The sequence below is a fragment of the Python bivittatus genome, unplaced genomic scaffold (assembly GCF_059951505.1).
Source record: "Python bivittatus isolate LINGU-HERP-01145 unplaced genomic scaffold, Pbiv_v1 ctg000070_np1212, whole genome shotgun sequence".
Classification (NCBI taxonomy): Eukaryota; Metazoa; Chordata; class Lepidosauria; order Squamata; family Pythonidae; genus Python; species Python bivittatus.
The window spans coordinates 20,060,444-20,069,274 of NW_028277034.1; the positions used below are offsets into that span (position 1 = coordinate 20,060,444).

General features: G+C 36.3%; 1 protein-coding gene across 3 annotated transcripts in view; it reads right to left on the reverse strand.

The window, feature by feature from the left end:
* The window catches only part of TRIM2 (tripartite motif containing 2), a 72,824-nt gene extending 65,834 nt beyond the window's left edge, over positions 1 to 6,990 (reverse strand). For 2 of the 3 annotated variants that reach the window (XM_088132738.1, XM_088132735.1), the window contains exon 1: positions 6,773 to 6,989. The gene's annotated coding sequence lies outside the window, so the exon portion shown is untranslated. Of the gene's footprint in view, positions 1 to 6,772 lie in introns of all 3 variants that reach the window. The other variant, XM_088132740.1, reaches the window with a different exon arrangement.
* Positions 6,991 to 8,831: the final 1,841 nt, after the last annotated feature.

Genomic DNA, 8,831 nt, shown 5'->3' on the forward strand with positions numbered 1-8,831 from the left:
CTCCAAGAAAAAGAGGAAAAATTAACAGGGAATTCTGTAAAACATTTCATATTTAAAATGGCTTGATTTCAAAACAGTTATTTCACATTTGGGACTGGCTGTTTCTATAATTTTGGAAGCATTTCAAACTCAAATCAGCTGTTTTAAATTTCAAGTTAAAACACTTCTAAAATGATTACAAGAGTCTTTGTAATACAATGTATTATGGGACAGTTCCAGCCAATGATCAGCCTCTTTTGTAACTGGTTAAGATATAGTGTTTTATTCTTAAAAGGAGAGACAAGCCTACTCATTCCCCCACTTGTACACAAACCAGTTTGAATTCTAAATATTCTGCACATCACTACCCTCTAACTAACATGGCTAAGATTTAAAGTACAAAGCATATAGAATATATGAAGTTGACTATCAACTCCTAGTACAGATATTCCTTGTTTAGCAACCATAGTTGGGACCGGCAACTCGGTCATTAAGTGAAGCGGTTGCTAAGTGAAGCCACAACTACGCTTACGATCTTACTTCAGCTTTTCTTTGCTTTACAGACCTGTGAAGGTCGTAAATGCAAGAAATGGTTACCAAGTTTTTTTTCATCACTGTCATAACTGCAAAGAGTCATTGTCCAAGGCTAACTGCTAAATGAGGACTACCTGTATATACAAGCATACATCTATACATAATATTGTCTACCTCCTGGGAGAAAGGGTGAAATAAAAGAATTATATGGACCTTTTCTCTGGAGAAGAGGACAGTGTTTGTCTTGCTATACTTTTAGGACTAGCGCTTTACTTGAAATACTTCCTAGGATGGAACGAATGAGAAAAATGGATACTGGGGCTTTCAACTCTACTACAAATTTATCAGTCTAAAGGCGGTCTTTCTCTTGACCTCTCAACTGAAATGTAGAGTAAAGTAGTCATCTTTCCTACCTTACAGGCCTAGGTTAGCAAAAACCCAGTAATACAAGTGAGTGTTCCACATATGAGCAACATAATAATCATTGCTTGTTCAAAATCAAAATGTCTCAAAGTAGACATTTCAGCTGCAATCTTTATTTGGGACAGGTAATTTAACACCTCTACATCCAGCACGCTAAGCACTAACCTGAGAAGCTTCAGCCTTCTGTGATATTTTATACTTCTTACAAACATTTCTAAGGAGCATAAAACCAAAAAGCTAGAAAAGGGGGTAATTTCCAAAACAATCTACATATTTACTTAGTGTTTTTGCTCCCAGCCAGCTACAGGTCAGCAGCAGGATACAAAAGTAAGAGTTCTTTGCAGATGCCCAATAGCTAGTCTCAAGTTATTCTACATGCCATTGCCTGACTCATATGATATTTAGGGCATTATAATATTTATCTAAGTAAAAGTATAATTTTATGGCTGAAGCATGACTGGGACACATTCCTGTGTTTTAAACAACACAAATTTGTCTGTGTTTTCTGAACATAATGGTGCCTATATCTGATAAAACACACAGCTTTCTAAAATATGGATTCCTGCTTTCATATACAATCATTCTTGCCCTGCTGCACAGTAGTATTACAACACAAGATTACAATTGCTTAATGGGAATACAACACTGCTATTAGTAACAAAATATATAAAAATATAGTTTTCCAGATCTTTATGATCTATTGGCATAATTTATTTCCTATTTGTGAAATACTGTTGCCAACCCTGGTGTTATCTTCTGATAGAAAACTTTTGGGAGAATTAAGTTGGGAGAACTACCATCCAATTCTTTACTCATTCAACTTTATTAAATTAACCACTGGAATTTATTTTTTATCTGCCTATATGAACTTTCTTGTTAACAGGCATTTCTCATACTTCCAAAGAAATCATAAAATATAATAAAAAGACTCAGTCAATAACCCAATTAGAATGAGAGAACATAAAAATATGCTTTGCTTGCAAGCCTGGAGTGTGTGTACACGTGCGTTTCAAGTGATATCACTGGCAGCTTACATTCTAAAGTGCTATTTGGTACTTGGCATTTGGATCACCAAGTCTAGAATCCATACTTTGGAACACATATGACCATCACTGCATAAACTGTATCAAATATTCAAAGCCACCTTACACATCATCAAGCTTCCTGGAATTCACCCTGAACACAAGCTATTAAAAATTAGGTCTAAATGATGCTTGTGCATACAAACAATAGACTCAGTTTATTCCTCCCCATTCTCCACTACAATGACCAGGACAGTGTTTAATGTTGTTCAAAATACATTAAACATTTTTTGTGATTTGTTTCATAATTGTTGTGACTTTACAAATCACTTATTACTCAAATCAATCAGTTTCTGGTGGAATGTCACTGGATGACATTCATATGTTTAATTAGGGCTCTGCAACTGGGCACCAGATTAGATACAGTGAACAAGTAGATAAGATTCTAACAATTTTGCTTTCCTTGAGAGAAGCCTGACTCTTTAGGGAAGCTGACATAACACCACTAGTAATTAAATTATAGATTATATATCAGAGGCATATACAATGTACTTATACTTTTTCTGCACTGCCTGAATATGTTCTGATATATATCTTTTGCGTTGCCCTAACTTCTGTCAGAATTTGTTACTTGCTTGTGAAAAGCTATTTTGCAAAACGATGTCAAAGCTATACTTTTGGTTTTCATTCTGTATGTGGGTGAGTATTCCATTTGATCATAGTTAAAACTCTAACTGAAAGCAAGTTGTGTTCATGAGAAGGGGAGCAGCACACTGTCAGGGCAGGGGAGAGGCTCCAGTTGACTCTATTCTGCTGAAAGTACCATTGCATAGCTTGCCTAAGGACCAGCAATTGTTAACTACAACAATACAATCTTTCAGCAAAGATTTTGTAAAATGTCATGGGAAGTTTCTGGTGCCATCCACATGACATTTGTTTCTGCTTTTTTTAATCAATTCTTGCTCAGTTCAAATTCTATTATTGCAGCATTTGACATAATGCTTACCATAATGAGAATTAATTTAAATATGTGCTTTGTACACATAGCAACAGAACTGCAACTAATTGCAAAACCCACTGAAAAACAAACAAATAATTTAACCTATCATATATATGGGAGCTTTCTGACAAACTTGCCATATTTTTTCAATCTTACTAAATACAACAAGATGTGAATGCAAATTATTTTAACTGCAGCTATACAGAAGAGACAAAATTGACCTTTTTTCCTTATCACTGACCCAATCCAAATCTTTTACCTCCTCCAGCTATTGTTACTTGCAGAAAGAATAATAGCTACTATTTACTGGAACCTCACTTTGAATAAGCCATAAATACAGTTAGTGTGACTTAAAACAGCATGAATCCAATCAGTTCAGATTCTAAAATACAATTTATGATTTAGCATATGTAATCCCAGCCATTCATGTAATTCTGATGATACATTCTCAAGGCAGACTTTTTAAAAAATCAAAGTAGTTTCTTTTTTCTACTTGGTAAAGCTGAAGAAATAATGCAGCCTTGTCTAATCTGATGCCATCCAAATGTGTTAGAATGATAATGGGCAGAACTCTCAGTCAGCATAGCCAATGCTGGACTGCGGCAGGTTGGCAAAGGATGATTTGTGATCCTCAACATTTTCCTTTTTATTCCAAATGAAACCCTGTCTTCCGTATTTAGGAGAAGAAAATTATACTGGAGAACTCAAAACATAAATTTGCCACATGAAGTTTAGATAAGGAGCAGAGCATTCTCTGCCGTTGCCCCAGTCCTTGGGAATACTCTCCCCCAGGGGTGCGGTGGGCCCCTACCATCCCGGTTTTCCAGAAAGGACTTAAGAACTGGTTCTGTCAGCTTGGATGGGGCGACAAGAGTTGTAATCAATCCTGGGGGTGGTTGGCGCCTTGATAACACTCCCTGAGCTGTTCGCCAATTTTATCATCCCTTGGAATATATTTATTATTTAAGATGGTTTTATATTGTATTTTAATGGATTTTATCTCTTCTGTAAACAGCCCAGAGTCGCTTTCTAACGAGATGGACGGTGACAAATTTTTAATACACACACACACACCAACTTTCCAAAATCAATTACAGAAGCTTCATACACATGTATGTATAAGCACATAAATACATTATATTTTCTTTCAGGGTAAGCAATATTATTTTCTTTTATGTGAGATGGGCAGCTATAGAAATACAATAAATAAATAAATAAATATACAGAATGTAGAAAAGGCTAAAGAAACAGTAAGATATAGAAATTTAAGGTATGAAATAACAAAAATGGACTATAGAGCTAGTTTACAGCAACACTATTCACAATACCTATCCATCTCTTCCTATCCAAGCAAACCATCTTCCACATATTAATATTGTATTTAATATTTTGCCTTTTGTTTGTTAAATTTCTCAACTTTCTTTTTTCATGACTTCATCAACTTCATGCTTAACTTGAACTTCCATATAACAAACTGGGCATTAAGTATACTCATATCCATCGCCGTTTCACCTGTTTTAACATACAATCCTCATGAGAAACCACATACTACTCATCCTGTTACGCCATTTTAAATGTTTTCTGTCTTTAGTCAGCATTCTACCAAGGTACACAAATTCATTACAGATAGTCCTCACTGACCGCAGTAGGGACCATTAACTCCATTGCTAAGCGGCACAGTTGTTAAATGCAATGTCATGTGACCATGACTTGCAACTTCCTGCCTACGTACTCATTGACTATGCTTGTCAGAAGCTGGTTGTGAAGGTTATAAATGGCAATCACGTAACCACGGGATGCTGTGGCCATAGTAAATGCACACCGGTTGCCAAGTGCCCAAATCATGATCACGTGACCTCTGCAACAGCCACAACTTCAAGGACCAGTCATAAATCTCATTTTTCAGCACTGGTTGTAACTTCAAACAGTCGCTGAACGAGTAGTCGGTAAGCAAGGACTACCTGTACTTGTTCTACTTTGTATTTATGTATAACTGAGACATCATTGTTTTCTTGGCATCTCATGCATCCCTCTTTAATAGCCACCTAAAAAATTGTAGCATCAACAAGACATAAGAAACAGGATGCAGTGACTGGATATTCAGCAAGTAACACATTCCTAAAATAAACAAGATATGAAACTAGGACAAACTGGAAACTACAGGCATTATGAATGTAATTTTCAAATACAAATAATATTTAGTATCATAACCATCACTTCTAGTGTGCAAGCTTTGTTTCTAATGAGATATAGAAAGATACGGGTATTCTAAGATCAAAGATTGATCTATTACAAAAGCAAAGGCCAGCAAACAAGCAAAAAAGATTAAGTGCCCGAAGTCAATCTTTTATTATATCAGTCTGTAATAAATAAATAAATAAATAAATAAAATTATTATTAGGAAAAGGGTAAAATCCTTACCATTAAACTACATGTCTAAATCACTGAGAAAAAACAGCAACTCTTCTGTTTCCCAAGCACCATTATTATTAAGCATTCAAGCTTGGAAGGCACTGAAAGACCATCCTCCCTTTATACAATTACAAAAGCCTTCATTAAAAAAACAAAACAAAACAAAAGCATTGCTCACCATTCTGCTGGCATTGTTCTTTTCACTTCAGATGTAGGTTTAAATATAAATGCCTATTTATCTCAGCTTTTCCACCAAGATCCTGTAGAATTTCTCAGCAACAGCTCACAATTTTTTCAATTTTTTAAACTAGACATCAAGATTAACAAAGACTCCTATTCTATGGAATAAGTAATTCCTTACAGGTTCCTCAATATAATACTTCAAATAATTTTTTATTTAAAAAGTAATGTGAAAAATGGGTCAAGTTTCATAATTTTACCTCTCTCAGCAAATCTGCTGTCTATCACTGCCACACATCAATACTTCTTCTGCAGAGCTCCCAAAATCTTCCGCATCACAAACCATTCCTTTGAAAGACAGGTCAATACTTCTTCAAAAAAATTATTTTATCTTTGGCTTTCATGCCAGTGCTCTTTCAACAAGAACACTAAAGTTGTTACAGGGTAAGGAGAGAATCCAAACCGAAATACTACCCTTAATTAGCAATCTAAAAAACAGCAAAGAAACCACAAACCCATTTGCAATATATTGTCAAAGGCTTTCATGGCCGGAATATGTCGCGCCGAATATTCACGGCCAAAACATTTGCAATAGTTTGAGATCTGTACCCTAATCCGGTGATTAATATTGTAATTACAAAAAGAGAGAAAAGGTCTTTCGAGGCGACTTTTTACAAGCCCAGGGCCGGGAAAAGGAGGTCGCCATCTGAAAGCCTCTCATTGCTAAGTGCATGCTTCCTCCCTCCTCTCTCTCTCTCTACTTGCTGCTTTTCCCTTTGCACGGACCACACAGCTGCCAGAGGTAATCACCTCTGTTGGGAGGTTTGCTTCATAAAGAGGATGGAAAAAAATAAATAGCCGGTGTGTGCATCTGCCAGTACTAAGCCTTTAGTGAGATGCCACATTTTGCCTCTTTGAGAACTAGAACGAATGAAACCACAATGCTGTATTATTTAAACGAAAGGGTCGTGCTATTACATCTTACAAACATACTTGACATGGAATGGACATGTTAAAAAATAAATTAAGCATTATATTAATCGAGAGCAAAACCATTCCCAAATACATCTCCACTGACTACATAAATGTGCTTCCTAAGCATGCATTTTAATTTATGAATGCAAAAGAGCCACCAACAGAGAAGAATCTCCTGTCCTGAATCCCCTTTCTTACTTGCTGGCTCTTTAGAAAAAGAAGCGTAAAACAAGGAGCTTTCATTTACCGATAAAATGTCTCCATGTAAAAACTATTCGTGAACTGCTGGAACTTAACAGCCGATGTGCTCAGATTTCTCCCGGAATGTGGCGTTTCCCAACCAAAGCACCTCCACGTAGGCCCAGGCAAAGAGGATCCCGAAGTCATCTACATGACAGGGAAAGCAAACCCCGCTCCTTGCATGGAAAACAGCAGGCATGCAAAGAGCTCGCCCGCCGCAGCGGCCACGTGACCCCTTTCATTTCCTTTCCCTCCAAGGCACCTGTCTCAGCAGGGAGCAGTTTCTGTGGAAACTGCAGAGAGCTAAATTTCCCTCCCCAACTGTTGCCATGGAAACAGTGCCTAATCTATATGGCCCAGATTAGGCGTCTCCTCTGAAACAGATGTGACATTTGCATCCTAAGCTTTAAGAGGAAATAACGAATAATGAAAACTGGCCATGCTTTTTCTGTTTCAGGCTGAGGAAAAGTAATTGTAGCCAAAAGCCACATAAGGAACTACATCAATAAGCATTTCAGTCTAATGGACCTTCTCAGAGAATTTCCAGATGAGATTCTTCTCTGAGTGTACATACCCCTGCCTAATATTTGGCTCAGAGTGCTTTTAAAACAAATACATAAATAGGAAAGAATTTACATTACACTCTCACTTCAGTGTTTTCATGAAAAGGAAATGAAGAAATCTCCTTTACTAATTAAACAATGCAGTACAAAAACAGTCTGTGCAGCCTGTGACCCTCCAGATGTTATTGGACTCCAATTCCCATCATCCCTAATTAGCACTGATAAGGGAAGCCTGCAGTTCAAACTTTTTTGGAGGGCTGTATATTGTCCATCTCTGCTTTAAATACTAGAATTTGTTAGCACTTTATTTCTATTTAATTAATTGATTAATTAATTTCTCCTATACATGTAAGCCTTCCTTCCACTGTGCTTGACACTTGATTACAGTGACCGTACATCGTTTATTATAAAGGACAGTCCTTTATTTCAGAAAGCTGTCCTTTCAATTTATTTAATTATTTATTTTATCGGTTTTGCTCTTGAATTTTCCTTTGAAAAGCAAAGTTATGAACATAAACAACTTTTTTTTAAATGCTTATGAACCTCTTTCAGGTTTGTCCTTTATTTTTTCCAAGAAAATATGAGTACTCATGATGAGTACCTGTTGCAATCTTGGCAATCACAGGGAGTTGATTTTACAGCATATTGTGTTCTTCTGTTCTGCTTTTTCTGTTTCCCAATCTAGTCTGCAGCCTGGGCACTTCCTTTAGACTCTATCCCATACAAGCTAAGATTGCCCTGCATAGCTTTTTCAAGATCACCAAACTTCAAGGAGGGGCTGCAGCTTTTCATTTAAATCACAAGTTTCCCAGGATAGCTTACAAACATTTTAGAAGTCTGTATATAAAAATGTAAACTAAAGTCACAGAAGAATGTGCATAATGCCTAATGACAGAATCAGTGAAGCAAGCAAGTTAAAACAGTAGCTGTTTTTCCACAAGACACTGACTATAAACTAACCAATCAGAGTTTAGATGGCATCGTGAGAGAACATGGCCTGGGCAGGAAGGCAAGATATAAATAAAACAGACAATGGACAGCAGACAGCAGAGATAATTGCTCTTTTTTTAAAAAGTTAACATTTTCTAGAAATAAATTGTTGTCAAGTGAGTTTCTCTGAGAAGGTTATTGCAGAACTAAAAATATCACTTCTGCCTTAATTCCTTTCAAATACTGAAAGCATTGTGTTCTAAATAAGCCTTACAAACAATATTTTTGCTGTAAACCAGGGTCCATTTTGTGTATTATTCACACAAAGAATATTCTTCGCTGGCTGAAGAACCCAAAATTAAATGATTTCTATGGTCCTATAATTGACACCTGCCCACTAGATTTTTCTTTTCCTTTTTTTTTACAAATATTGATGCTCAGCAAATTGTTTGTCTTAGGAATCTCAAAGCCCAATAGGATGCTTTTCAGAAACACATGGGGAAAAAAAAAAAGAAGGCTCAATCCAGTTGCATAATAATGCTAGAAATTCTGAGTTAAAAAAAAATAGGGAAC